This window comes from Dasypus novemcinctus, chromosome 6, assembly GCF_030445035.2.
Source record: "Dasypus novemcinctus isolate mDasNov1 chromosome 6, mDasNov1.1.hap2, whole genome shotgun sequence".
Classification (NCBI taxonomy): domain Eukaryota; kingdom Metazoa; phylum Chordata; class Mammalia; order Cingulata; family Dasypodidae; genus Dasypus; species Dasypus novemcinctus.
Genome location: NC_080678.1, coordinates 57,732,051 through 57,759,330, shown reverse-complemented (window position 1 = coordinate 57,759,330; position 27,280 = coordinate 57,732,051). Strand labels below are relative to the sequence as shown.

At 37.7% G+C, this 27,280-nt stretch overlaps 1 protein-coding gene across 28 annotated transcripts in view; it reads right to left on the bottom strand.

Moving 5' to 3' along the window:
* SGMS1 (sphingomyelin synthase 1) overlaps positions 1-27,280 on the bottom strand; it is a 390,648-nt gene that overhangs the window by 88,027 nt on the left and 275,341 nt on the right. The window lies entirely within an intron of this gene.

Genomic DNA, 27,280 nt, shown 5'->3' with positions numbered 1-27,280 from the left:
TGCTTTGAAGATTTCTGCAGGTGAGCTGGTAAGTCCAACCTCCGAATCGAGGGTATTCCTTTGATCTTACATGTTCTAGGGACACTGTTCAGAGTTCATCTTCCCAGAGAGCAAGGTACTCACTACCCAGATGTTTGGATTCCTGACCTTTGCCACTTCAGTCATATAATCTTATCTCTCTGTGGATATGACAAAAGGAGGGGAAAATTGCCATATAAGCTAATGCTCTGAGCTGAAGAGTAAAACTAATGATCTATCATTCTGACCATATGTTCTCATTGAGCTTGTAAGGGAAGTCTGTTTTTCTTAAAAACTGGTTAGCTCGGAGTACCAGCAAGATGGTGGTGGAGTAAGGAGCTCTGAGAGTAAGCTCCTGCTACAGGGCAGTTCGTAAACACCCAGAGCTCTCTGGAGCTAGCTGAAGCACCTGTTGGGGGCTCCAGGAGGCCAGAAGAGCATCCTGCCACATCCATGAAGGACTGGAAGGAAGAGGCTGCCCATTTGCAGAGAAGACTCATAAGTAGAGCGCTCCATGCCATGGAAGCCGGTGCCCTTCCTTCACAGGAGGCACAAGGTGCCTCGGGAGCTGTTCTGTGGCTGGAATTGAAAGCTCCACTTCCCAAAAACGGGGGAGGAAGAGACAGCTGGGCACCAATTGCAGCTACTTATGAGTAAATGCAGCGGGCTAAAGTATAATCCTAAGAACAGCTAAAGTTTGAACCTGTCCAAGTCAGAAAGAGGCAGTAACCACCATCTTAACTCTGCAACTGACACGAAGGGAAGAGGGGCAGAGTGAAAACCACAGTGCTGGTGGGGTCCAGCTTCTTTCCATTCAAGTCAGTCTGTAGCTCTAGCCAAGTCCCAGCCCCACCTCCAGCAAGGAGAAAGCTGTGGGGACCTGTGCCAATCTCTCTAGGAAATTATGGGCCATGCCATGGAAGCCGGTGATCATCCTACTCAGGTGGCGTGAGCCACCCCAGGAGGTTTTCTGTGACTGGAATTGGAAGCTCCATTTCCCAAAAACAGGGGAGGAGGAGACGGTTGGCTGCTGATTTCAGCTAATGATTGGTAGACTTGCTGGCTAAGATATAACCCTGGGAACAGCTGGGGTTTGAATCAGCCCAAGTTGGAAAGAGGCCAGTGGTCGCCACTCTAACTCTGCCCCCAGCCTGAGGGGAAGCCAGGCTGACCAAAAATCAGTGAAGATAGGAACTGGTTTCTTTCACCCAGATCACTCTTCAGCCCTAGACTAGGCTTCAGCCCTACCTTGGGCAGGGAGGAGGCTGGCAGGCCCTGCCCCAGCCTATCCAGATAACTACAGGTAACTTTGGCTGGCACAGCCTGAATAATCGGAAGTCTATCAGGGCAACCATGGTCATCTTGGACCTGCACTGCATAGACTGCTGCCCATACTTGCAGCTCCATCCCTGCCCCAGGCAGGGGAGAAAGGGTCATTAAGCCTTATAAGTCTCTGGGCAACTAGAGTCTAGGCCTGCATGACTTGGATTATTCCACACAGCTGTGACTCTGTCCTACCCCTGGCAAAGAAGAAAGTTGGGAGAAGCTTCATCGGTCCCTGGGGCAATAAGGGAAACTTGAGCCTCCACAGCTTATAGCACCAACTACATCCTTGGCTCCTAACTGCACAACCAGCAAAGGAGAAGGGCAGGAAGCCCTAAACTAAAGAGGAAAACTACACCCACGATAAATACTTTAGTAAGCCAAATCCAAGACACTGACAAAACATTACAATCCGTACCAAGAAACTGGAAGCTATGGCCCAGTTAAAGGAACATGATAAGCCTCCAGATGACATAAAGGAGTTGAGATAACTAATTATAGATGTTCAAACAAATCTCCTTAATAAATTCAATGAGATGGCTAAAGAGATTAAGGATATTAAGATGACACTGGATGAGCACAAAGAAGAATTTGAAAGCATACACCGAAAAATAGCAGATCTTATGGGAATGAAAGGTACAATACGTGAAATTTAAAAAATACTGGACTCACATAATAGCAGTTTTGAGGAGGCAGAAGAAAGGATTGGTGAGCTTGAAGAAATAGCCTCTGAAAGTGAGCATACAAAAGAAGAGATGAAGAATGGAAAAAAAAAAAAAGAAGAACATTTTAGGGAACTAAATGACAGCAAAAGGTGTACAAACATGTGTCATGGGTGTCCCAGAAGAAGAGAAGGGAAAAGGGACAGAAGGAATATTTGAAGAAATAATTGTAGAAAATTTCCCAACCCTATTGAAGGACACAGATATCCATGTCCAAGAACCACAACGAACTCCCATCTGAAAAAATTCAAATAGACCAACTCTGAGATACACACTCATCAGAATGTCAAATGCAAAGACAAAGAGAATCCTGAGAAGAGCAAGAGAAAAGCAATGCATAACATATAAGGGATAGTCAATAAGATTAAGTGCTGATTTCTTACCAGAAACCATGTCAAGAAGACAGTGGTCTGATATATTGAAGATAAAAAGAGAAAAACTTCCAGCCAAGAATCTTATACCAGCAAGATTGTCTTTAAAAAATGAGGGTGAGATTAGAATATTCACAGATAAACAGAAACTGAGAGAATTTTTAAGCAAGAAACCAGATTTTCAGGAAATACTAAAGAGTGTGCTAGAGCCTAAAAAGAAAAGCCAGGAGAAAGAGGCCTGGAAGAGGGCCCAGAAATGAAGATTATGTCAATAAAAGTTAACACTGTCAAGAGTGGTGAAAATAAAATATGACTCAAATAGTCAGGAATAAACTTAACCAATGATGTAAAGCATTTTTATTCAGAAAACTGCAACTCAATATTAAAAGAAATAAAAAAAGGCCTAAATAACTGGAAGAACATTCCATGCTCATGGATTGGAAGACTAATTATCATTACGATGTCAATTCTACTCAAATTGACATACAGATTCAATGTAATCCCGATTAAAATTGTACCAGCATTAAAATTTTAAAAATGAAAACATGATCATCACATTTCTTTGGAAGGATAAGGGATCCTGCATAGCCAGAAACATCACAAAAAGGAAAAGAGAACCCTCATCTCCAGACTTTAGAACATATTACCTAGCTATAGTGGTAAAAACAGTATGGTACTGGCATAAAGACAGACATACAGACCAATGGAACCAAATTGATGGTTCAGAAACAGACCCATGTATGTATGCTCAAGTTATTTTTGACTAGCCTGTCAAACTCACATGGCTCAAGCAGAAGAATCAATTCAACAAATGGTGCTGAAAGAATTGGATATCCATACCCGAAAGAAGGAAAGAGGACCCCACCTCTCACCTTATCCAAAAATTAACTCAAAATGGATCAAAAATCTAAAAATAAAAGCAAGAACCATAAAACTTGTAGAAGAAATTGTAGGAAAATATTGTCAAGACCTGGTGGTAGGCAGTGGATTCTATAAGGAGATAAGAGGAGGACTGAGTGGACTACTGATGTTTAATAAATGTATAAGTTTTAATTAGCTTTACAGTAAAAGGGTGGAAATGTATAGAGTGGATGGTAACACACAGTGAGTAAAAGCTAGTTTATAAATGGGGATGTGACTGAAAATGGTAGTCTAGGGATGTAAATGCCAATTGACAGAATGCTCGAGAATACTCTAGGAACTAAATAGCACAGTAAACCAAGAGGTGGATGAGAACTGTGGTTATGGTACAGATGCAAGAGTGTCCTTTGTGAGCTAGAGCAAATGTATATCACTACTGCAAGGTGCTGGAATGTGGAGCAGCATTGGAAAAATACAACTGGAGTGACCTATGGACTGTGGTTAGTAGTAATAATATAATAATCTTGCATCTATGTGAAAGATGTACTGTGTTGATAATAGGCAGTATGGAAAATGTGAGCCAAATGTACACTATGGACATGGTAACAGTCAGGTGACATTATCCTGTATGTAGCAAATGTTCCACCACAGTGTGGTGTGTTGATGAAGGGGTATTGTTTGGAAATTCTGCACATGTATGATTATTTTTATAAGTTTACAACTTCTATCATAAAAAATATATTTTAAAAATAATAGAGTGGTTTGTGGGAAAAACACACCAAATGTAAGATAAGGACTGTGATTAGTAATAAGATTTTGACCATATTCTTTCATAGTTTGTAAAAAATGTCTCACGACAATGCAAGATGTTGGTGGAGGGTTGATGTATGGGACCCCTGTATGATGTCATGCATTTTTGCTTTGTAAGTTCACAATTTTTACTATATACCTAACTGTTTATCTATGTTCATATATAAATGATATAAAGTTAATAATAGGGTTGGTTGGGGGAAAAATACTTTGGTTAGAGTAATATTTTGAGAATGCTCTTTAATCATTAGTTAAAAAGGTTTAATAGCAATGCAAGTTATTGGTGGTAGGGTGAGTTATGAGAGTCCTGGATGATGTTATATATGTTTGTTTTGTAAGTTCACAACTATTGATACAATTATTGTTTATGTATGTTTATGTGTGAGTGATAAACTTAGATAATTAAAAAAGAAAGGTTTAGCTCCTATCTTAGTGAATAATGTGAATTCTGATTATTTCCATTTTCCTTTGGCTAACAGAAATCCCAGATCCTTGCCAAATGTGCAGTCCAAATACAACCAACTCTACTGAACCTAAACAGTCTGAGTGTCTTGTTCATCCTAAAACAAAATCTCCATCAGCAACCATGATAATTTCTACTTCAAGAAAGAAGGGAGTCAGGGACAGTAATTCGGTAATGGCATAATGATGACTTACCTTAACATTTCAGATGCATTCTATACCATATTTTACGTCACATGACAGGGCAGAATTTGTTCAGTCTTCAAGATTCACATCCACTTGGAAAGTGGTTTATTTATCCCTTGTGAATACTGGGGTTTTCTCAGAAGGTATTGTCCTTAAATAACTCTGCACAAATGCTGGTGTCAGCCAGATTTTGTTTAGGTTCTTGACTATGCTGCAGAAATGAATTTCAAGAGTATGCTAGGTGAGGTAGGCCAGTAATTTATTCAGGAGGGAGGGAAGAGAAATGGGAGAAAATAACAGAGCAGGGATCCCAGATGGAGAGGAAGGGGCTGAAAAGAGATAAAGAGGGCTGATTTACAGGTTACAATTTCCCATTACAGGTTATAAATCCCCAGGTTTACTTGCGTGGCCACATGGCAGAGGAAAATGGTGTGCTGAGGGCAGGGACAGGTCCACAGGCAAGAGAGTGCATGAGAGAGCTTAAGCCTGCCTTTTGAGCGGTTAATTATCCCTATTGCTAATGGCAGGGGAGGAGTTCCAGCTGTTCACCCTTGATTGCTTATTTCCCCCATCAATCTCCCAGGAGAGCCCAATGATAAAGTTCTTAGGGGATATCTGAGCTGCTTCTCATTTCCAGAGGAAGTCTTCTGAGGAGCAGAATCTTGGGGAGAGTCTTTCAGCAGCCATCTTGGGGTTGCTGATGTCCACGTGGACTTCTTGCCAGGTTCCAGATCCATCTATTAATTCCCTATCTTACTAGCCTAATTCATCAAGTTCTAGGAAATGGAAATTAAGATAAATTCTGAGATGATATGAAATATATATGCCAGGAGTAAATTTCTTATAGCTGTCTCTGTCTTTTACTTTAAGTCAGGGGCAGGGAAACAAGTCAAGTTTGACTACAACTTTCAGACTGATTTTCAGTTGATTTAGCCAGGTTTCTGCTTTTCATTCAACACAAAAATTGTTTTGGCAATTAATAATTGGTAGAAGTCTTTTCTACCTAACCAGAAAACAAACATACTGAAGTCAGAGACTATACTTCTACAGTAAGCCAAGTAATGAACCAAATTAATAGACTGCCATACCTTTTATCAACTAATAATACACAGAATAACTTTGTTCATCTACACAGACTCCTTTTAGTTTTTATATGATAGGAGAGCTTAGTTCAGAGGCTCTCTGGTGCCACCTAAGTGAAGGAGAAGTTTTATCTCAAGTCTAATTAGCAAGCGTGTGAAATCTGGAATGACCTTTTTATCCAGTACTATCAGACCCTCAGGTACTGGCCAAATCTATTCCCAAGCTTTCCAGCCACACAATTTTTTTGTGTTTAGTTTAAAAAACAAAAACAAACAAACAAAAAACCCATCTCATGGGTTACTGTCATTAGAATATTTAATATTTAGAATTCCAGATGCAATTCATAGTAAAAATCAAGTTAAACAAGTTGATGGGATCCCCAGACAGCCTGTATCACCTAACTTGTTTAAACCATTAAGGAGCAGATGTTTCATTGTACCATAGTTGAAGCTTTCCTAATCCATCTCCAGTTTAACTCCCAGACTGGATTAATGACTCCCTCACTAAAACATATTGAGGCATATGGATGGCACAGGACTGCTCATAGCCATTAGCATGGGCTGATGAGCCTGGCAACTCTGCTTCTCCCACAAAATGCAATGCTTACCAGACTTAGTTGCATTTGTTTCCAAACTTGCTTGTTTCTGTTACTACCTAATTTAATTAAATATGAAGTAATGAATGAAATTTGAGTCAGAAAAGAAAATGAGCTGTTGTTTCTATACAACTAAATGGAATGCTTTAAAAAGACTTGATAAAGGTAACTAGCTAAAAAAAAGATTGCTGTAAAATTAGGTGTGGCTGAGATAACTGATATTCTGAGGGGAAAAGTTACTTAAAATCTAGACAGATTCAGTATTGGACTGGGCTGAAAGTTGTTGATGTTCTGGCACTACTTTAAAGAAATTAAAGACTGGACACTATTGAAGATGTGTTACTTGTACAGTTAACACAAATCAGAGGACCTACATTAAAACAAAAACTCTTGATATTATACAAAAAACTAACATTCTGAACATTTATATTTCTAAGTTTAATAAAATGTTTATGGTGTGTTTGTAATATTTTTTCTTTCCTCAACAGTAATTATGCAACTATGGGCTTCCTCTGTGGAACTGGGCCAAGGTCTGAACCCTTCCACTTCATTTCCTTCTTTTTCTTGGTAAAGAACTTTGAAAAAACTGAAAGTGAGAAAGTCTGCCTTGGGCGAAATCCCATTCCAACTCCCACTACCTTCCAGAGGCCATCGCCTCAGAAACCTGGGCTTCCCCAAGACCCACGGAGTGGGCTTCTCCATTGGTGGCCCAATATAAACACTACCTCTCTCTCTTTCCCGTTTATAAACCCCATTATTTTAGGTCTGGTGTTCTCAGCAGAGTTGAACAAAGCAAGGCAATTCACACTGTAAGACTGATTGCAGAAGATCAATGTTCATCTGCCAATTCAGAAGTATATAAAGGGGAAGTGGAAAAAAAAAAGGCCTAGGGAGAGGGAGATATTTTGGAACTAGGGATAGCAAGGAACAGGCCAAATAGATTTTTAACTCCTCCTGTAACTTTGGGAAAGTAACTACCTTTCCAAGCCAGTTTCCTTGCCTATTAAAATGTGGATAGCACCACCTACCTTATAGAAAAATAAGACAGAATGTTGAAAAGCACCCAGTATAGTCCAGGCACATAGGAGATACTCAATAAGTTGTGGCTGCTTTTAGGAGTCTACCTTCTCACATCCAACCCAACCTCATCCCCAAATGGCATTATTTTTCAAATACATTCCCTTCTCTGATTTCTGAACCCAGACTCTTTTGAAAGTAGCTGGGTTCCAAAAGCAGCAGTCTCAGGGGCTCTGGTTCTGAAGAAAGGTGTGAGGGTAAAGGCAACATCACTTTCAAGATACATTCTCCTCCCTTAGCATGCTCTTGGAGGCTCAGAAAGTACTGCACACTCCAAATGTGAACACCCAATGGTTGATCTGTATTATTAAATGTACCCAAAATTAATCTACAGTAAAAGCAAAAGTTAAAAAAAAAAGTTTTTCTTTTTAGTCAATATTCCCAACCCACTCTCTACAAGTGAATCATCATCTAAGATCACTGATGGGTTGTTATAAGAGAGATACAAGTTGTATACTCTTTGCAAACAGCAGGCTATTGTCATTGAAGACATGGGGTCTCTCCATCTTAGACTGAGAGTTCACTTGGAGGGGTGAAGGGGGGTAGGCACTCTACAGGCACTGGGCAGGACACATGGTCATGGTCAGTGTCTGTTCATAGAATCATTGCCCAATTCAAGAGACATATCTTGAATCTTGTACATGTACAATAAAGCAAGACCAAGTTGTTGAAGAGCATAGGAACAATTAAGTATGGTTGGCCTGGGTCAGGGTCTTAAAGAGAAAGGAGACAGCCATAACACCAATTCAAGGAAAAAAGGGAATGAAGGGTTACACCTTTTCAACTATTTACCAAATAAACATTGATCACAGCTCCCTCCCCTTTTAGAAAAGAAGTTTTAAAAGTTCTTAAGAACAAAGTGCCTAGGTTTATTTAGATGTCAACATCTCTTTGCTTCTGTGCACACAGAATGATTTTTTTCTGGATAAGCATCAGGTGCCACATAACGCTTTGGTTTTCCCTTCAGAAGACAAACAAGTTGAGGAAGCTGCCTTCCCATTTGCCAAAGATGATAAAATGCAACAGCTGTTACCTAAGCAACCACTTAGATTTCAACAGTTTTCAGCTTAAATCTATTATTTTCTCTGACAAAAAGGTTTTTTCCTTCCCAGGTGCTAATTACTGATTCATAAAGAACTACTAACAACAAATGAGTCAGGGGGCCCAAGAAGCACTGATGGTAAGAAAATCTGCCTCAAGAGGTAGTGGCATGTGAGAAGTATGATGCTAAGCCATATTTCATTTCTTTTCAGCATGTAATTTGGGAATAACTTCTACTTACTAGATGCATTTCAAAGTCTACATATGAAATCTTTCTCTTTGAAGATATATTTTCATCCTTGCCCTTTGTGCTCTGGTGCACTAACATTTTAGGATATAGTTAATATCATTCTGAAAATTTTCCCTCTCATTAAGAAAAGAGGTAGACTTGTTGGATATTTGTCTATTCTCTCTGAGTTTCTAAAACAATGGAGACCTTTGGAAAATAGAAATTATTCACTTGTAAATACAATAAAAAAATAAATAGGTACCTGCTTGAAATGGAAACCCCAAAAGAGAACTTATAAAAATAAATTCTAAATAGCTCAAATGCAGGAAGTATCAGATGTTTTTAAAATCTGATTAAACATATCATCAATATTGAATTATGAAGTAATGAAATGAAATTATTCTAAATCTTTAAAATTATTGGCTTTCAATTAAAGGGGATTTGCAGAACAAAGTCCTCTTTCAAAAAAAACTTTTTAAAAACCTTATTTTAACATCACAAAGTGGTTCAGTCCAAATGAGTTTCACAGTTTTTCTAAGCAACTTCCCTATTACCCAAAACAGGTTTGGGATGTCATGACTAAAAACTTTTTAGTATTATTTCTCAATAGGCAATGTTCTGGTAAGTTTCTGACATTTTTGGTAGCATGTCTTTTCCAAAGCATATTCAGTTTTCAACCAAACTTAACGATGATTCCCAATAAGTATCAAGCCACCTCATATAATTAACTAAAGTTGAAAAATTAATCAATGGTTTCACTTTTGATATGGTAAGTATTAATTACAGAGGAAGCCTCACAACCATAGAGGCAGAACACTCCTGGGAATGGAAGGCCAATACACATATAAATTTTTATTTAAGACAAACCTGAGTTTCGATATAATGAACAATTCTAGCCAGGAATTTTATATGGCCCAATTACTCAAAAGAATAAGAAAAGATATCCATGGATAATACATTCTTAAAACAGACAAATATTATGAAATGCCCAGAACAGAAAGTTGATTAATGTTGAGAATGGGGATCAACTATAAAAATGCTTGAGAGACCTTACTGGTTTATAGTGCTGGTTGCATAAATTGGTAAATTTATTTTTATTTAAAAATCACAGGGAAGCCGACTTGGCCCAGTGGATAGGGCGTCCGTCTATCACATGGGAGGTCCGTGGTTCAAACCCCAGGCCTCCTGACCCTTGTGGAGCTGGCCCACATGCAGTACTGATGTGTACAAGGTGTGCTGTGCCATGCAGGCATGTCCCCTGCGTAGGGGAGCCCCACGCGCAAGAAGTGCGCCCCATAAGGAGAGCCGCCCAGCGTGAAAGAAAGTGCAGCCTGCCCAGGAAGGGTGCCGCATGCACCGAGAGCTAACACAGCAAGATGAGGCAACAAAAAGAAACAGATTGCCAGTGCCGCTGATAAGAATAGAAGCGGACAAAAAGAACAACACACAGCAAATAAACACAGAGGACAGACAACTGGGGTGGGGGAGGGGAGAAGGAGAGAGAAATAAATAAAAAATAATAAATCTTTAAAAAATAAAAAAATAAAAATCACTGAATTGTATCTTTTAAAAAGATGGATTTTATGGTGTGTAAATTATATCTCAATAAAGTTGTTTTTTTATTTTGTTTTACTTTGTTTTTAACAAAATGATAGGGTGAGCATTTGGATGAAATACTTTGACTGGGACTAGAATTTATATCAAGGAAGTATCTAAGGCTACAGACATATTCTCAGTTTTGAGAATGCTGATCCTAGTACCTTATAATAGCCTGAATTTAAAATGAGGGGATTAAATTACAGTACTTTCATACATAAAATACATGCAACAACTGAAAATGATTTAGAAAAAATGTGAAAGAAATATAAATGTCTATCAATGAAAGCTGGACAGTGAAAGAAATTATGATACAGCCATCCTATGGAAGTAGTACAGTCTATAATAAGTAGTCAATTAAAAATGTGTTAGATTATATACAATGACATGTACAGGAAAATGTCCAAGATACAGTGAGTGGGGGAAAAAAAGTGCTTAGTGGAACAATGTATATGAGAAACAAGTGTGGATTATCTATGAATATACCTGTGTTCCTACATATTTATATATTTGGAAAGATAAACATCAAATTGTTGACAATGCTTAGCCCTTGGGGGTAGAAATGAGGAGAGCGAGATTTTCTGTCAAAGTTCAAGGAAGGAATCTGAATGTTGCACACCAATGTGCTGAGAATGAATCTCACTGGACAGATGGAATTATATACATTTTTATGTTCTTTTTGACTAGCTACACTTTCTTATTAGGAAGGTTAGTAGAGTGGCCAAGAGATTCTGGAGCCAGACAGCCTCTATATACATCCTGGCTCTTCTGTTTACTTGCTATGAGACCTTAAGCAAATTACTCAATTGTTCTGTGCTGCAGATTTTGCCTTTGTAAATGATAAAATAACAGCATCTACACTGTAGGTTGCAAGGGTTAAATAAGCATATTATGCATACAAAGCACTTAGACATAAGTACTCTATGTTAGCTCTCATCAGCACATAGACCTATATCTTATTAATAAGAGGAAAGCACAAAAAGTAACTATTTTTGGGGAAAAAAGTAATGAGATTAAAAACAGAAGCACTGAATTATTTGTCCCTTTACCACAGGTATGTTCAGTATCAGTATGTGAGGAGGATGCATCAAGCACTAATCAATCTCTGGTCACTTGTCGGATCCTGTTTAATGACCAACAACAATGCAACCTGCAGGCCAGAGAGTGTCCGAGCCAGAAGTTCCCAAATACCACAGCTCAATGTGTCCTAACCAATTCATAAGCCTGCAGCCCAGGTAACTGTACTGCCTCATGCTGGTGATAATTAGGTGTTATGACGAGACAAATGGCAGAGGGCTCCTGAAACAAATGCTCCAACATAAACCTGATAATTGACCTCTATGGGGCCTCATCTTGGGACACAGAGTATAAACCAGAGTCAATTATATTGATACTTGAACCAGCAATGGGCAAAGTCATTAACTGTCATTCTAATAACAGCAAATTTTCGACCTTTCTGAAAAACTGGTGAGATCTAAACAGACCCCATCTCCTATTCCTTAAGTTCTAAACTTCAGTAGGCCTGAAAATATTCTCCTACAGTCAACCTCTCAATCTGCACAATATTTAAAACACTTTCTTAAAGGAAAAATACATTTGTTGGTGTTCACTATGTACCAAATTCATGTATTTTTCTCCTCCAAGTAGGTATTTTAATCTCTGTTTTTATTCATTTAGAAAACTGGGGTTCAGAGAGAGTGTAATCCTTACAGCACTGAAAATCAAAGGCAGACATGTCCACTTCCAAAGCCTGTGCTTTGCTACTGTAAATCCTTCTAGCTTCATTCTCAAGACTTTCACACTCTTTATTTCACCTGTAAAACATTCCTCCAAAAGCTCAAACCAAAATACCTAACCAAAATAATCCCAACAAAAGCTCCTGAAATTTTCCAAAGGAAATTTTTTCACATTTGTCATAACGTTGACATTAGAATTTTATTTTTCATTTGTTTGTTTCTCTAAGGCCAACTGGTTTTAACAAAGCACTAAGATCTCACCCACAGACCCATCCTCACTCAGTTGAACAAATCACAGAAACTCCTGCCTTCAGAACTCAGTTTTCAGAATACATTCTATTGCTTCATTCATTTATCCTCCCGTATAAAACAGAAAGACAAATTCACAAATGAATTTCTGTCAGCCTCGTTTAGTTAACTTGATTTATAGGCTAAAGCTAAAGATGCAAGGAAGACCAAAGTGATATAGAAGAAGCCATTTGTGAGCTTTCTTTCAACAGAGTTAGAAGTTTTTAGACATCTCCATTTTACTTTTATTTCCATCTGTTTAGAAAAGAAAATTGCCATTACCAGACTACAATAAATTTGTCTGGTCAAGAGACTAATTAAAGGCACCATTTACCAATTATTTCATAAGTCTGCTTGAAAATGGATGCTGTGTAAGCACCATAATCATTCAAAGCAACAATGGCTGGTTCTCTAATGTCCTGGTGTCCAATTATTTTAGCATAGAATGCAATTGAACAGTAACAAAAGTCCAAGCTTAGCATTAGCTTTCTCAAAAATAAGTCTACTTTCTGATCATAGGCTTTTAGTTTTAGTAAACTTAATTAACAGAATCAATGGCCTCCATAAAACTTTGAAAAGTAAACAAAGCTATTAGACATCTTATCACAAGTCAAATGATATGAAAAAAGAGGCCATGATCCTACTGGGAAATTACAGTTTATTGACATTTTCAGGGATCAATACTATATGTCTCACTAAGAAAATGTTTTATCACAATATTGCCCCTTACAGGATACCTTACAAGATTTACCATATATATGAATAAAGCATGTAAACACAGATTATTTAAATTGTCAGAAGCCCTTAAAGTCTTTTCTGGAAATATTTAATTAAATATAAGAGTAACCAACCATTTTCCTGGTATTTGGGTCAAGTCTTAGTTTTTACTATGTGTAATAAACTGTATACTCAATTTCTTTTAAGAGAATCACTAAAAATTCAAAAGGAGTTTGCGCTCTGAAGAACTTTGAGAGAAGTACATTCTTGAATTATTCATTATTTTAAAACCAGATTTTTTAAATTGAGAGATATTGTTTTAATAATATTCTGCTCACAAGAGAATAGACATGATTATTTTCACTGGCCAGTCTAGACAGATAATTATCTGTGAACAAAAGAAGAGGTTCAACCACATAACACTTGGCACCAGTATACTGTTTCCAAGTCCAGTATTCTAGAAAACTTATCATGAGACTTACTATTATCTTAGAACGCACCACAGCTGTCTAAAAGCTAACTGAATAGGTCTTATGAAGACAGGAAATGAAGCATTCTAGATTTCAGGGGCTAGATGGCAGGCATGCACAAATCTAGTTGACTATAGTATCCCAAACTGAGTCTGCACTTGAGCTCTCTATTTCTGCTTATTCTCCCTTCAGTACCTCTTGTTTGTTCTTGCCTCCATCCATCCACTCACTCAGCACCTACTGTATATTTTGTGAGCCAGGTTCTATTCTTGGTGCTCAGGATACAGAGGTGAGGGGTACCCATGACTTCTGGCTATAGGAATGATCTCACCAGGTGGCTAAATTCTGATATTTATGGCAAGGCTGTTCATATGCTAACTTGTTCTAAAGAGGCTTAATAAACCGCTGAGGGCCTGGGCAAATGCAGAGGGGAAGGACACCAATGTCTTTTTATCCTTGAAAATAGCCTTCATCTAAATATGATAGTATGGAGAACTCAGGGGGTATGAGAAACACCAGGAACCGTGGGAATAACCTTTAATATCAAAGACAACTACTTGGCCTTAAAAAGAGCACAAACTGTGGACAACTTACCTTCCCCCTTTCCCTTCACTTTTAAAAGAACATGTTTTCTTTTCCTGACATCGAAATAAAAACAAACTTTTTAATGAATACCAGAAGAAGGAAGATAACATGGGGGAAATATTTGCAATATATATGAAAAAGGGCTAACTTCCCTAATTTAAAATGAAGTCATACAAGTCAATATGAAAATGACAAGAGCCCCATAGGAAAGAAAAGGAGGAAAAAAGAATGAATAGGAGGGGGAAGAGGAAGAAGAAAGCATAAAATCAAGCACAGGAACAGACAATTTACAGGAAAAAATTCAAATGGCCAACGAACCTCTGAAAGATCCTAAAATTCATTCATGATTAAGTATAAACAAGTTAAAACAAAGAGAACACTTTAAAATTAGACTGGGAAAAACATTAAACCTTGGTGATTTACTGTACTGGTAAAAGTGTGGGAAAAATACAAACTTGGTAAAAAAAGAAAATCAGCATAACTTTCTGGAGTTTGACTTTGTAGTGTTTATCAAAGTTTAAAATGCATTTATCCTCTGACCTAGCAAGCAATGCAACTATTAGGAATTTAAGCTACATATTTGGCAGTGAGAGGTTCATAACAAAGAATTTACATAATGGCAGATGCAGTACTCCAATACACAATCCTTCCCTCCCCTGGTCCAACTACCTGGCAACTACTAAAATATCCAAAAATAAGGCAAAGGTAAATAAATTATTGTGTATCCCTATAATAACATACTGTACCATTAAAATGAATAAGAAAATTTGTGTGTGTTAGTGGGAAATATCTCTAGGGGCTTTTACTTTTCTTTCTGTACCATGTGAAATCATTTGAATATTAACCACACACAATTATTGTTTTTATTTACTTTCAATGTCATTATGAGTTACCTGAATGTGAGATTATGGGTAATTTGGTTCTCTCTTTATACTCTATTTCAACAAAATCTAATAATAAAACACATACAAAAACAATTCAAAGCATTTATAAGCCCTAACAGCTAACCTCCCAAAATAGTTTTACTAACACAAAAAATGAGAAATGAAGAAAAACAGATGAAGTATCAACTTGGGTTCAAGGTCAAGGCTGAATATTTCTCCTTTTCAAATGTTGTTTTTTTAAAAAAAAAGATTTATTAATTTTTAATTTATTTCTCTCCCCTCTCCCAACCCCCCACCCTGCCCAGTTGTCTGCTCTCTGTGTCTATTTGCTGTATGTTCTTCTGTGTCCACTTGTATTCTTGTCAGCGGCACCAGGAATCTGTGTCTCTTTTTGTTGCATCATCTTGCTGCATCAGCTCTCCATGTGTGCAGCGCCACTCCTGGGCAGGCTGCGCTTTTTTTTGCACGGGGCAGCTCTCCTACGCGAAGGACAACCCTGAGTGGCATGGTACTCCTTGCGCGCATGAGCACTGCACATGGGCCAGCTCACCACACAAGTCAGGAGGCCCTGAATTGGAATCCTGGACCTCCCATGTGGTAGGTGGATGTTCTATCTGTTGAGCCAAATCCACTTCCCTTTTAAATGTTTTAAACAAAATGATAAATTATACATTGTATGGTGTAATGGAGCAAGAAGCCACAAATCTAGTAGTTCAAAGCTGTGGAATGGGAAAACAACTTGGAGTAAAAATATTTAAAAAGCACTTCTAAATTCTAGGTTGTGCCACATATCTTCTTCACAGGCATTAAACAAAGACTCTGAAAGGTCAGTTAGCTGTAGGTCATTACATAAAAGTGACTCCAATTCCTGATTACCCATTATTAAAAAGACTATAAAAAAAGAATTTTAAAGAGACTTAATCTTCAACAGTTTCATAATGATGAATCACATTATGGAGAACACAGGTAATACACTAATAAAACACCATAAAGGGTTAAATGTCTGAGGAAAATGATGACATACGGTGGGCAGTGGGGGATAAAAAACACCTGTGGCAATCTGAAGCTTTTGTAGACTCCAGAAAATCCTGTTCTTAGAGATCATCCATTCCTCTTTTCATTAATTTACTTCAGTTAAGGGCTTTTTGTTAGATTGTGTGACCAAGGTGGTCCCAATACTCTTACTGAAATATTTTATAAACAGAAGAATAAAAAACCACAGATACAGAAAAAGCTGCAGAGGCAGAGAGAAACACTCATAGAAGCTGATAGAAGAGTCCCTCTGAGAGCCAGAAGCTGATGTCAATGGAATACAGAAGCTAAGAGGAAGGCACTTTAGCCAGAAGTTGAAAATAAGGAGGTCTGGAGGACAGGGGAGAGAACAGGGAGAGGGGAGAGACTAGTGGACACTGTCATGTGCCTGGTTGCCCACAGCTGCAGCTCAGGGAGAAAGCAATCCTGATGATGTCTTGAGTTCTACACTTGGACAACCTTAGAACTAAGCTATTAACCTAATAAATCCTCATAAAATAAAACACCACCCAAATATATATAAATGATATGCATCGCCTGGTTGAACAAAAGAAAAATAAACGTTCAGGAAGGATGGACTTTTTCTCCCTTGTGCCAGTTACCATTTTACTGCCTCTCAGTTCCAAATTTATAATTTATTGCCTGATCTATGGAAATGGAACTGAGCCCTTTTATCTTTTTTTTTCCATTTCCAAGCTGACATAATATTCATTAACAGTAGAAGATGCTGGAGAAACAGAGGAGGAAGGAATTTTGCTTCTTGGTTCTTGTGCTCACCCAGCAGGCTACTGCAGAGTGCCTGGCTTCTCCGTGCCTGCCTCAGGCAGTCTTGGAGTGGCATGCCTCCAGTTAGACATTTCACCTGGAACAACTTTCCCTGGCACCTCAAAGGATGGACTTTCAGTTAGGTCTGGAGGGTGAATTTTTAGCAAGTTGAGCTGACATTGTACCACAACCACTTCTCTGCCATTCGGTAAGCCATGGGCATGTCCTCTCAATCAAGGTTTAGGTCAAGTCTGGATGTCAGCTTTGAGAAGGAGTTGATGGGTGGGTTCTTCCTGGGTGCTCTATCTCAGCCCTAGGAATACTTCCTGCCCCTTTATCTGCTACTTCTTTATTATTCAGAGTTCTGCTTACTTCTTAAGAGTCAATCCCTCATTACTGCAAGCCCCTTTTATAGTTAATATTTCTTTATATTAAACTTTTCCTGTTTGAACTGTGTGGATACTGTCTCAAGATTGGACTCTGATTGATACTCTCTTTACCAATTTCCATTCCTGCTGTAGGCCCCATCACAAAGTACACAGGTGAAACAAAGAGCAGGAATTTGCATTTTTCTGAGTGCTGGCACTAGCTACATGGCCTTAAACTACTTAACCTCTCCCAGTTTCCTCACTTCTCAAAAATAATGATAACATATTGTATTAGTCAGCCAAAGGGGTGCGGATGCAAAATACCAGAAATTTGTTGGTTTTTATAAAGGATATTTATTTGGGGTAGGAGCTTAAAGATACAGGCCATAAGCATAAGTTACCTCCCTCACCAAAATCTATTTTCATGTGTTGGAGCAAGATGGCTGCCAACATCTGTGAGGGTTCAGGCTTCCTGGGTTCCTCCCTTCCTGGGGCTTGCTTCTCTTTCCTGTGTGCTTACTTCCTGGGGCTCCAGTTTAGGGCTTCAGCATCAAACTGCAACATCAAAACTCCAACATCAAAAACCCTCAACTCTGTCCTTTGCCATGCCTTTTATCTGGGAGTCCTCACCCCACCCACCAAGGGGTGGGTACTCAATGTCCTACTGACACAAGAGGTTTATTTATTTACTTAAGTAATCACGTAAACCTCTGAGGAAAAGAACAGTTTACAAACACAATCCAATATTTCTTTTTGGAATTCATCAATAATATCAAACTGCTACATGTATTAGAGCTCTATTTATAATATAACATTTTGAGGATTAAATAAACCATACTGACAAAACATTAATCTAGTATCCAGCACATCTTATGATCAGAATGCAAACATGTATTATCTAATCACAACTGCTGCCCTGCCCACACATCCAGCCAGAGCCCAAACCTGCTGAGTGGCCCATGCTCCAAAGATTAGAAAAAGTTATTGGTTCAGAAAATAAACCTAGTAAAAGAATACAGGGAAAACACACACACACACACACATACTCAACCTACACTTTTTAAATTATTTTCACAATAACATTATGACTAAGAGTCAGAGTCAAAGGACTGAAAACAAGAATTGGCCACATGCTAGGATCTAGCATAGCACTGTCCAGCAGAACTTTTGGTGATGATGAAAGTGCTCTCCATGGTAACCTCTAGTCACATGTATGACCACTGAACACTTCAAATGTGGCTAATGCAACTAAGGCACTGAATTTTTTTACTTTAATAAATTTAAATAACCACTACAGCAGAGGTCCTTAACCTTTTTTGTTCCATGGACCCCTCAGTCAGTCAGGTGAAGTCTACACTATACTGTGCATAATTTAATAAATATTTCACACGCACCATACCAACACATCCTCACAAGAATAATGTTTTTTTAAAAAATTTCAATTCAAGCTCATGGACCCCTTATAAAGAACCCCTGCACTAGAGGCTAGTAGCTCCTGTACTGGAAAGTAAAGATCTAGCACATGGCCATCTCTTTTATGGCGAAGGACTTCTGCTATTGGTGGTATTTTTGTATGGGCTGTGAGGGGGAAAGAGTACAGAGAAAAGCAACACAGAACTGTTAGACCTTTTATTCATTCGGACACAATTTTTAAATATTATTAACAAACCCTAACATACCTGCCTCACTCATTCACCCCCATGGACATACTTCTTTCTTTTTAGGTACTAGGGGCTGGGGATTGAATCCGGGACCTCGTATACGAGAAGCTGGCACTCAACCACTGAACCACATCAGTTCCCCTAAGTTGTTTTTTTTTCGCTTGTTTTAATTGCTTGTTTTTGGGTTTTTTTAAGGCACTGGGAACTGAACCTGGGACCTCCCATGTGGGAAGTGGAAATTCAACTGCTTTAGTCACATCTGCTCCCTGGACATACAATTTATTTCAATAACTTGATTAACAAAATTCTCAGAGAAAGGGGATTGGAGGAAATTTGGATGGTTGAGGAGAGGTGTAGATGAGAATCTAGAACCAGGAGGAAGAAAAGCTGTGTTCAGAAAGAGGTAATGTTAGAATTCTTGCTTTGTTTTCCCTATTCTTCAGTCATCCCTTGTTCTTAATTGAACATTCCCTTCCATTTTTTACACTCTCTTCAACAGGATTCCCCTGGTTGTCTTACTGAGACTCTATGGTTTTCAGATGATTTACCCCTATTTATCCTAGCACCACAGAAACTAGGAAGAACATCCTTTTGTTCTGGATTGGTAATAGTTAGTTTCTAGGCTTGTAATACTTAATCTCACTACTATGACCTTTATGTGGACATAGTCAAAGTAAACATCATATTCCAGGTTCTTTGGAGACTTGCTCCTATCCCAGCTACTAGACTGGTAACTATCAAACAACTGCTCAATAATACAAAAATACTTATTATCAAGAGTAGAGGGAAGAAGATGTGGCTCAAGTAATTGGACTTCTGTCTACTATATGAGGACCCAGTTTTGATCCCCGGGACCTTCTGGTAAAGGTGTGCCAGGACAGCACAGGGAGCAATGCAGCAAGAGGATGATGTAATAAAAGAGATGCAGGGGAGAGTCAAGGTGAGACGTGAAGAGAAACCAGGAACTGAGGTGGCACAAGCGACAGGGAACATCTCTACCACATCAATGGTTCCCAGGGTCGAATCCCAGTGAATCCTAGAGGAGAAAACAAGAAGAGAAGACAGAGAGAAACAGGCACAGAAGATCACACAGCGAATGGACACAGACAGCAAAAACAGAAGGGGTAGAAATAAAAAAGTAGATAACTGCAGGGCAGGAAACCATTTCAGTACATCAGTAGGAATATAAGAATATTAAAAGGAGAGTCTTATATGAGTAGAGTTTAAGTACTAAAGCTTCTGGAACCCAAATACCCAAGACACTATAACCTATTATTCTGAGAAGCAAGTAAATTGTACACTCTATAAATCTATAAGAATCTTAGTATTACAGAACTACACTGAAAACTTCTACTGTGATATCTGGCTATGAACTATTTTGATCTAGGACTTCTGTAGTTGTTTGGTAATTTGTGCAATTTAAATAAGAATTATAGGATAAGTTAACTAGCAAAGCAGGAATTAGTTTCCCTTGTAATTGTACGTATTACAATATATTCTAGTTTGCTTTATTTGTGTTTCCATGAGTCACTCAAAAACAAAAAACATTTCCTGTGATTAAGCACTTAGTAACACTCCTTTTTCTTTTCCACATTTTAAAATGGCAAAATTTTTTTTAAAAAAGAGTGGCATTATGATTGGCATCACACTCTTGTACTGCAAGTCAAAGAGAAAAGGTTGCTGACAGTGACTACAAGCAATGCTGGGGAAGCCAGTTGGTCCTTGCAGTGCATTTTGGTGCACTCGCCACAGTCCAAGGCGGGCCCTTAATCTTGCAAACTCATAAATATGATGCTCCACCACTCAGAAAAGAGTTGTATTAACCAAGCTCACAGTGACATAAAAGCAAAAATGTGAACCTAATACTTTATTCTGAGAAATAAACCACTGTGTATCCTGAACGCCAGTTCCTGCCAATCAGTGTGTCTTCCAAAAGCATAATTGCTTAAGAAGGAGCCCAAGTGAGAATGAGAAGGATGCACAGTGGGCATGGAATAGAAATAGGTTTACAGCTTCCTTTGTGGCCTGACATTACGCATTGTGAGGTTAAGGCAGGTTCAGTGGTATTCAGTGATGAGCACAGGACCATGCCATCAGGTTTGGGACCCTGGGCACTCTGATTTCAAAAGCTGACATACAGCTCCACTATAGGGATAAGAGCTGTACAGAGACCTGTTAATTCTACACTTAGGGCCAGAGTACCTTCTCCTGTAGACAGTGCAAAAGACTTAAGTTCAGGTTGGCCTCTCAAACTTGGTCCTCCAACTTTCTCTAAGTTCTACTTCTCTAAATTCTACTTCAAATTCCCTTTCAGACTGACATGTTAATAAATTCCTTCCTAGTAGCCATTTAATCTCTTTGTCCATCTTTGCTGTGATCCACTCTTTACAGGTTTGCTTTACAGTTTCTCTTAGATTTTAACCTTTTTTCCAAGTTCAGAAATAGCAGGTATTCAAGTTAAAATTTTCTTGTGAAGATTGAATTGTTAGTTTCAAATGCAGAAGGGACCTTGAAAAAGAAAACTAGGAGCAAATTTTTAAGAATCACTCACTAACTTCAATTCTCCAACCATTTAAGAGTCTAAGCCATGAGCCTTTTATTCCTGGGTCTCACACTGCTAACTCCCAGGAAGATTAAGAGAGTTACAAAATGTCCCCTGTTTCCAAAGGGACTATATTTCCACCAAACCGCTGTCCCCAAAAATCACAACCTTAACTCAAATTCATACCAACAATAGTAAGACATGACAATAGAAATCCAAAGGACAGAATGGATCAAAGTAATGCCTTTACAGTAATAACACTGAATGTTTATGGCTTGAATTTCCCAATCAAAAGACACAGGCTGATAGAATGTACAAAAAATACATAAGCCTTTTCTATGCTGTCTACAAGAGATTCACCTTGGATATAAGGACACAACCGGGTTGAAAGTGAAAGGTTGGAAAAAGATAGTCTATGCAAATAGTAATCAAAAAAGAGCTTGAGTAGCAATACTAATATTAGACAAAATAGATTTCAAATGCGAAACTGTTATAACACATGATGAAGGTCATTAAATATTAATCAAAGGGACAATTCACCAAGAAGAAATAACTGTAAGAAATATTAATATTTATGAGACTAACTGGGTACTCCAAGATACACGAGGTACACCTGGCAAAACTGAAGGGCGAAATACATGTTGGAGACCTCAACAGACCACTTTTAGCATTGGAGAGACTATCTGGACAGAGTATAAACAGAGACCTTGAATAACATGATAAATGAACTAGGACAAACAGACTTCTATAGAGCATTGTACCCTAAAACAGCAGGATATATATTATTTTTCAGGCACTCATGGATCCTTCTCCATGAAGACCATATGTTGGGTCATAAGACAGGACTCAGTAAATTTAAAAAGATTGAAATTATGCAAAATACTTTCTCTGATCATAATAGAAAAACATAATGGATGGAGAAAAGAGGAAAATTCGTAAATATATGGAGAGTAAACAACACACTCAAATAATCAGTGGGTCAAAGAGGAAATTGCAAAAGAATTCAGTAAATACCTTGAGATGAATGAAAATGAGAACACAGCATACCAAAACCTACAGGACACCAACCACAAAGGCAGTGCTGAGAGGAAAATTTATAGCAGTCAAGGCTTACATTAAAAAGGAAGAGAGAACTAAAATTGAAGATCCAACTGCACACCTGGAGGAACTAGAAAAAGAACAGCAAACTAATCCCAAACGAAACCAAAGAAAATAAATAGTAAAGGTCAAAGCAGAAATAAATGAAATCAAGAACAAAAAAAATAGAATCAACAAAATCAAAAGGTGATTCTTTGAGAAGATCAACAAAATTGACAAACCCTTAGCTAGACTGACAAAAAAAGAGAATGATGCAAATAAATAAAATCAGAAATGAGAGGGGAGACAGTACCAGTGATACCACAGATCTAAGAGAAATTATAAGAGGATACTATGAACAACCATATGCCAAAAAGTAGACAATGTAGATGAGTTGGACAAATTCCTAGAAAAACACCCACAGCCTAAACTGAACCTAGAAGAAACAGAAGACCTCAACAAAGAAATCACAAGTAAAGAGTCTGAAACAGCTATCAAACAGCTACCCAAAATGAAAAGCCCAGGACCAGATGGTTTCACAGGTGAATTCTACCAATCATTCACAGACGATCTAATACCAATCTTGCTCAAGCACATCCAAAAAATTGAAAAGGAAAAAATGCTACTAAACACATTCTATGAAGCCAACATCACCCTAATACCCAAACCAGATAAAGATACTACAGAAAAGGAAAATTATACACCAGTATCTCTAATGAATATAGAAACAAAAATCCTCAACTCAATACTTGCAAATCAAATTAAAAAGTACATTGAAAGAATTATACACCATGATCAAGTAGGTTTTATCCCAGGTATGCAAGAAGGTTTCAACAGAAGAAAATCCATTAGAGTAATAAACGACATTAATAAATTGAAAAAGAAAAATCACATGATCCTCTTGATTGATGCAGAAAAGGCATTTGACAAAATACAGCATCTTTTTTTGATAAAAACACTTCAAAAGACAGGAATAGAAGGCAGCTGTCTCAATATGGTAAAGTGCACATATAAAAATCTATAGCTAGCATTATCATCAACAGTGAAAGACTGAAAGTTTTTCTGCTGAGATCAGGAACAAGTCAAGGATGTCCACTGTCACCACTGTTATTCAATGTTGTGCTAGAAGTTCTACCTAGAGCAATTAGGTTAGATGAAAAAACAAAAGGCACCCAACCAGGAAAGGAAAAAGTAAAACTCTCACTATTCACTAATAATACGTTCCTATATTTAGAAATCCTGAAATATCCACAACAAAGCAACTAGAATAAATGAGTTCAGCAAAGTAGTGGAATTCAAGATTAATATGCAAAAATCAATAGCATTTCTATATGCTACTGATGAGCAATCTCAAGAGGAAATGAAAAGAAAAATTCCACTTGTAACAGTGACTAGAATAATCAAATATTCAGGAATAAATTTAACCAAGGACATAAAGGACCTGGATTCAGAAAACTATAAAACATTGCTAAAAGAAATCAAAGAAAACTTAAATAAATGGAAGGACATGCTATGGTCATGGACTAGAAAACTAAGCATCATTAAGGTGTTAATTCTACCCATGCTGATTTACAGGTTCAACACAATCCCAGTAAAAATCCCAACAGCATTTTTTTTCGCAGAAATGAAAAAGCCAATAATCAAAGTTATTTGGAAAGGGGCCCAAATAGCCAAAACTGTTTTAAAAAATAATAACAAAGTTGGAGAACTCTCACTTCCTAATTTGAAAGTTTATTACTTAGCTATATTGGTAAAAACAGCATGGAACTTGCACAATGACAGAGTGACCAAGGGAAGAGAATCAAGAGTTCAGAAATAGACCCTCACATCTAAGGTCAAGTGATTTTTGAACAAGGCCATCAAGCCCTTCCCTTCTGGGCCAGAACGGCCTATTCAACAAATGGTACTGGGAGAACTGGATAGTGATATCCAAAAGAAAGAAAGAGGACCCCTATCTCATATCTCATACTTTACACAAAAATTAACTTAAAATGGATCAAGGACCAAAATACAAAAACAACCATAAAACTCCTAGATGAAAACATAGGAAAACATCTTCAAGATCTTGTGGTAGGCAGTAGTTTCTTAAATCTTATATTCAAAGCACAAGCAAAAACAACAAAAACAGATAAATGGGACCTCCTCAAAATTAAGTACTTTTGCACCTCAAAGGACTTCATCAAAAGGGTAAAAAAGCAACTGACTCAATGGGGGAAAATATTTGGAAATCACATATCTGATAAGGGTTTAATATCCATGATACGGAGATAATACAACTCAACAACAAAAGGAAAAATGACATGATTACGAAACAGGCAAGACTCGAATAGACATCTGTCCAAAGAAGAAATACAAATGATGGAAAAAAACAAGAAAAAATATTCAACATTACAATGATTAGGAAAACGCAAATCAAACCTGCTATGAGATATAATTTCCACCTATTAAAATGGCCACTATTCAAAAACTACAAGTATTGGACAGTATGTGGAGATACGAATTTTTATTCACTGTTGGAAGGAACGTAAAATGGTATAGCCACTATGAAGAACTGTTCGGCAGTTCCTAAGGAACCTGAATATAAACTTGCCATGTGATCCTGTAAAACCACTGCTCGGTATATACTCAGAAGAACTGAGAGCAGTGACACAGACAGACATTTGCACACCAATGTTCACAGCAGTGTTGTTCACAAATGCCAACATATGGAAAAAAGCCAGGTGTACATCAACCTATGAATGGATAAACTGTGGTATATACACAAGATGGAATATTATGCAGCTGTAAGAAAAAATGAAATTGTGAAGCATATGACAACCTGGATGAACCTGGAGGACATGATGCAAGCCAGAAACATACTGTATGACTGCCCTACTATGAACTAAATATATTGTGTAAACTCACGGAGTTAATAATTAGAATATAGGTCACCAGGAAATAGAATAAGGGTAAAGAAAGGAAAGCTTAGGGTTAATCTGTACAAAACTGGTAAAAAAGGTTGTTTGTAAATCTTTAAATGAATGGAAATGGAGAGAGCATATCATGGTGTTTGTCACTAGCAGAGCTACTACATGGGTATGACGATGGTTGAAAGGGAAAGTCTAAGGATATGTGTATTACTGGAAGGAAAGCTAAAAAATATGACACAGAACAGAATAACAGTGAAATACCATGTAAAGTACAAGTATGGGTAATACTGCATAAAAGACTGTTTTTATAAAATATAATAAAAATAAACTATAGAGATGAAAAAATAATAGCTATTGAGAGGTGATGAGTTTTGTAGGTTTTTTGTTTTTTATTATTATTACTGAAAATGCTCAAATAATGACTGAAGGGATGAATGCACAACCATGTGATTATACTAAATACATTGTATACTTTGGGTGGATTTATGCTTTATTAATATGTATCAATAAGATTGGTTTTATATATATATATTTATGAGGAAATTTGGTAAGGGCCAATTGCTAACTAAAGTATATTGGAATAGAGAATGGCTTCTCTGGATTCCTTTCCTTTCAAATAATTAAAATGGATCTTTGCTAATGAACTGTTAACATAATCTAAAACAAGCTGCATAGTAAAGTAATAGTCTTTGTAGGATCTTGGCTTGCTCTTTTGAAAGAAATTTCAATATGTCCTAACATCAAATTTCATGACAACCCACGAAACTTTCTATTAACTAGACTCAACACTTAAAGCTATTTCAAAGATCTATCATATCCTTTCTTGTTACCCTCCTCCCAACTCCAACCCTGTCTCTTTTTCTTCTATATGGGATGGAATACAAACTGGTTATATCCACATCAACAATGAGTACAGGCATTGCTAAATGCCTCCCAGGGTTTAAACAGGATCCTGGTGTGAACCACTTAATTAAGCCAATTGCCCAAAATCACGAAAATGATTAAAGATTACACTATTACCAGGAATGAAGTACCCTAAATCCAAGTTTAGTGGTGATTTCTCTTACACCAACCTATAGCAGCTCAAGAGAAAGCACTTGTTAGACTGGATAAAATGTACAGGACTCAGAATGTGACCATCTTCATTTTACTATATTGGTAATAACAATGAAGCCCTGACTCTGAGCTTTTACACTAAGGTAAACATCCTCAGCGTGTTCAACCACTGTTCAATTTCTAGATCCTCTGCAAAACCTGATTACCCATTCTGGGGTATGCTTTAACACAAGCCCAGGAACGTGCCCAAAACTGCCTCAAGCAGCAACAGTTATCCTAGTATGAAAAGCAGTGGCAACAACAAAAAACTAACAGTATAAAATTTACAAAGTGCCAGCCTCTGTTTTAAACATATTGCATGGATTAACTAATTATTAATCCTTCAACACCTTCAACAGCCCTATAAGGTAGACATCATTAGTTACATTTTATGAATGAAGAAACTGAGGTACAGAGAGCTCAAATAACTTGCCCAGCCTCTTAACCCCTATCTACAGTACTTCCAAAAACTGTGGGATATCACCTCCTGGCTTCTAAATACTCTATCTTTGTTAATACATGAGTCCTTCCTAGTCCTGTTGTAATCAGGTACCCTCATCAAGGCTCATCACTGGCACCTCCCTCAAACCTGACTTGTGCCCAAACAAGTTCTGAATCTAAAGTTTCCAGAATTGAGCATTTCCCCATTTTGGGAAATCCAGTCTTCTGGTACTCTTCTTCCCCTTCTTCATGTTTTCTCCAAACGAAGTCGGTTGGCTTTTTTTTAAAGATTTATTTTTTATTTATTTCTCTCCTCTTCCCTGCCTCCGTGTGTCC